The sequence below is a fragment of the Panthera leo genome, chromosome D1 (genome assembly GCF_018350215.1).
Source record: "Panthera leo isolate Ple1 chromosome D1, P.leo_Ple1_pat1.1, whole genome shotgun sequence".
Taxonomy (NCBI): Eukaryota; Metazoa; Chordata; class Mammalia; order Carnivora; family Felidae; genus Panthera; species Panthera leo.
This window is the reverse complement of record NC_056688.1, coordinates 38682989-38687454: the sequence shown is the minus strand read 5'-3', so window position 1 is coordinate 38687454 and position 4466 is coordinate 38682989. Positions and strand designations below refer to the sequence as shown.

The window sequence follows — 4466 nt, the reverse complement described above, 5'->3', positions numbered from 1 at the left end:
TGAGTGAGGTCAGAAGACACGTTTAGGAGATAATGTGCTCCTCGTCGGGGCATGTACGCCAAGATCCCTGGACATACCTGTTCAGATACCGCCACCCTCGGCATCCAGAGGGAATTCAGCTGACGGTGCCCAGTCACGCGTGGTGGTCCCCAGCCCCCAAGGGGCGAGCAGACCCAGGCACCGCCGGAGTTTGCATGCGGCGGGCTCGAAGTGGGGATACCTTTAGAGAGCCCAGACCCAATCTTTTCCCCCTCGTGTGAGCTCTAAGAGTGCCACCACCACCAGCCGAGGCCATCTGCTGTCTTGTCCCACTGAGAGCCCCTGGGAGGGGTCCAGCAGGAGCCGGTGGTGGCCTCTGCCCTCCTTTCTTTCTCATCTACTTATCGTCTCCATCTGATTTTACTTGGAAGGGAAGTAGTCCGAGGCAGTAACTGTAAGTATCTTTACTAATTAAAACTTTACATAGGTAAAGTTTTGTTTAGAAAGTTGTTTTAATTAGATGTCAACAGTTGACATCCCGACAAACCCCCCTTTCCCATTTCTCCGCTCTGTTCCGTCCCTGTGGCTCCTCTCTGCGTTCGTGAACCCAGGCTCGGGCGCCTGCCACGGCTCGCCGGGCGCGCACTGCCGAGGTGGGGTGTCAGTAACGAACGGAAGTCATAAGCAGAAATGCAAAGCCAGCCACTTCTCCAGTCGTGTGTGCCTCTTGATCGAGACCAGCATAGTGCTCTGGGAGAGGCGGGGGGATGAAAGCCCACAGCGTTAGGGCTTCTGGAAATGAACAAATAAGAAACACCACCACTGGCATCTGTCTTCTGCACAGAGATGCCGGGCATTCAGTGAGTGACCAGGCAAATGCGAAATCTCTACGCAGTAACAATCCTTCCCCCTGGATGCAATGCCTTCCTTTGAGAGAGCCCAAGTAGGTCTTTTATGCTAGTAACACTGCCTAGGGACAGCTACCATGATTCGTTTCTACACAGCTGGGAGAAACCAGGCAGAAAATAGGGGCAATTTCCCAAGGTCATGGTGAAACGCCCGCAGAGCCAGGTTAGAGCTGGGCTCTCCTGCAGCCCTCTCTTAGCACAGTCCGGCCACCTGTGCTGATGTAGTGTGGGCGTCTTTTCAGAGCCCTGCACCCCTCCCTGCCCGGGTATCAGTAAACGGAGAGGCGATGGGCTTGGCGTGGGTCAGTCAGGCGCTCACCTAAGCAGAGCTTCGTGTCTGACCTGATGTCTAAAGAGCCAAGAGATTTCACAAAGACATCCCTCCAGACTCAGGAGCTGGAATTGCTCCCTGTGGCAGAGCCAGGAGGGCGGGAGCCAGTATTGTGAGATCACAGTGGGAAATGCTTGGGGATCCTTCTGCCGGCCTCCAAACCCGTGACCTCACAGCAGGGTTGAGATGAGAACGGCCACAGCCACGAGACAGCAGATCGAAATAGGCAAGGGGGCCTTTCCCCAGGGATGACGGAGCTGATGGTAACCGCGGCTCCCTGCTGCATTTGAGAGTCCAGGGCTGGAGAGACTGGAGGGACGCCGCCCATCGGTCTGCTGGAGGCCACACACAGCAGCTGGTTCCTCAGGTCTCTCAGTGTGTGAAGAGCGTACACGAACGGATGTACATCACAAGTAACTCCTGACGTGAATAACTGCAAATAACATCCCACATAACGTCATCAGCACCACAAGTAACTGATGTAAATAACTCACACCGAACAACACGCTTACCCGTGACACACACACATCACCTCAACGTCCTCTTAGCGCGTTAAACGAAGGATGCGAGGGGGCACCCGGGTGGCTCAGTCAACTGACATCAGCTCCGGTGGTGATCTCATGGTTCATGGGTTCGAGCCCCACATTGGGCTCTGTCCTGACAGCACTGAGCCTGCTTTGGATTCTGTGTCTCCCTCTCTCTCTACCGCACGCCCGCTGGTTCCCTCTCTCTCTCTCAAAAATAAACATTAAAAAAAAATAAACGAAGGGCTTAAAAATGAATAAGACGCTGTACCTGCCATGGCCACCTCCAGCCCATAGTCGGGGTGAAAAGACCAAGAAGGGACCACAATACAGTGTCAAACTCCTGGGTTGTACAGGCTATTCTTTGGTCTAAAGGAGAGGGAAATAGAAAAGCAGGTGACCTGTGAACTGACCTTGGATGGATGAGAAAGGGAGACAGGCCTGAGGCCGGGGGGCAGAGGCAACAGCAGGCACAGAGGCCAGGCACGCTCAGGACACAACGCCTGTGCTCCGCAGCGGCAGGCGGGCGTGAGGCTGGGTGGCCCTCTGGGTCCCCCGGCTGCTGTGCCAAAGAATCTGGCCTTTGCCTGTGGCCGTAGGGTGTTGGGGGCCGGCGAAAGTGTATTTTAAGCAGGAACGGGATCCAGCCAGTGCTATTTTATGGAAAGATGATGAGGTCTGCAGAGTTCTGAGCATTAGCAAGGGGCATAACGGCATTGGGTGTTGTAGTCCCCATGGCCACACGACAATTACCCCCCGAACTTAGCCGCACAACCGCTTCTTGTGCTCAGAACTGCAATTTGGGCAGGGCTTGGGGTAGTTCCTCCCCGCTTGGCTCAGGTGGAACTCAACGGCGTCTCCCTTTTGGTGGTCTCCCCACAGGGTCTCTCCGGCGAGGCGGCTTCAGGGTGGCTGCATTTCTGACATGGCCCAGGGTGTCAAAGGCTTACGTGGAGGCAGATGATGGGATTGCCTCTTAGGACCTGGCCTCAGGAGCCACAGCGCCTCTTCTGTTCATCCAGGCAGCGACAGGGACCGGCCAGGGTTCAGGTGGGAGGGGGCAGGGCAGGGTAGCTTGAAACTCCTCAAGTGGAACCGGCAGCGTTCTCGAAGAACATGGGGGATCAGAAATCTTGCTGTTGCTCTGACCACCTTGGAACATAAAGTTCCCCACTGCTACATGCCAGGCCCAGGAGCCAAAGTTTTAAATACATTTTCTCATTTTATTCTCCCCTCTACCTAAGAGGTAGGGTTTTTTTCCCCTTAAGTTTATGTATCTATTTTGAGAGAGAGAGAGGCAGAGAGAGGAAGGGAGGAAGCGAATCCCCACAGATCCCCACACAGGGCTTGATCGCATGAACCGCAGGATCGTGACCTGAGCCAAAATCAAGAGTTGGACGCTTAACTACTGAGCCACTCAGGCACCCCAAGAGGGAGGTATTAATCCTGTCTTCTTTACACCCAGGAAATCCCAGGAGGGCTTGGAGACGTTAAGTGGTCTGCCTAAAGCCATACACCAAGCAGCAATGGGGCTGGATTCCGGGTGCAATGCCGATGCCCCCCGGGCGTCTTTCCCTCTCCCTGCTGCCACCTCTGCCGAGGGAAGGAAACCATGGACGCAGGCTAGTTCAAAGGTCATTATTCTGCCCCAGAATGTTATCACCACTGAAAAGGGAGGGCGATTTATGAGCTGAAGAGGAGGCTGAACCAACAGATCTTAAAGGCCAGATCTTGAAGATGAACAGTTCTTGAAGATCTTGAAGACCTTGTATCTGCATCACAGGTGACAGGTGACCAGCGTTTCCTGTGGTAGTCGCCACAAATACCCGGGAGTCAGAGCTATCAGCTGGCACTTGCCGAGTGCCAGGCTCTGGGAGATGCACTTCACGTGCCCTAAGTTAATTTCACAATAACCTTGTGAGACAGGTATTATTATTAATTGAATAAGGAATTCAAGGAGTTGAATAGCATTGCAGAGGGGACCTCACCCCGTGGCCCCCACTTTCCTGCCTTTTTCCCCATCCACCGTGATAACAGGAACTGATGAATTGATGCTCCCCCCACACTCCCCCCCCCCACCCCTGCTCTCATGGGGCAGCACCGGCCACGGGGCGGTTAGGAAAGCCCCCTCGGACAGGCTGGGCTGGAACCCAGCCCCACGACTCACTAGCTGTGTGGACTTGAGCCAGTCACTTAACCTTTCGGTGCCTCAGTGTCCTCCTCTGTAACATGAGGTTCTCAGCAGGAGTGGAAGACAAGCCTGGGCGGTCTCCGTGCACACCGTGGCGCAGAAGAAGCACCTGACGGCTGCAGCCACTGTTACTTGCCAGGAGGCTGGTGCCAGTGGCTCCGTGGCCTTGACTTGTGCACCGGGAGATCTCACACTCTGGGGTCTGCATCGTTTTCTGCCCAGGGACAAGAGCGGCTTGTTTATACTTGCCTTGTGGGGGTGGGGGCGGGTTACTCCGCCCAGCCACTTGCAGGGGATACACGAACGATGAAATGGGGAGTGGGGTGAGGGGCAGACAGAAGAGTGTGCAGACACAGTGCAGCTTCATGGACACTGGCCCCAAACCCAGGGATGCCACCGATGGCCTGAGTCGGAGCCCACATGGCTGCGTCCCAGTGATGCCGAGCGGGGCTCTGGATGTAGGTCTGGGCACTTTGGGTTGGAAAAGGAGCTGCAAACGAGGGAGAAGGAGCCACCCGCAGTGGCCAGCATCT

The 4466-nt window shown here is 55.3% G+C and overlaps 1 long non-coding RNA gene across 1 annotated transcript; it reads right to left on the bottom strand.

The window, feature by feature from the left end:
• Nucleotides 1-429: 429 nt before the first annotated feature.
• On the bottom strand, nt 430-1505 carry LOC122200285. Its single transcript, XR_006193778.1, has 2 exons — nt 1207-1505; nt 430-771 (listed from the first exon to the last, which is right to left on the bottom strand). It is a non-coding gene; the product is annotated as an uncharacterized LOC122200285 (long non-coding RNA).
• Nucleotides 1506-4466: the final 2961 nt, after the last annotated feature.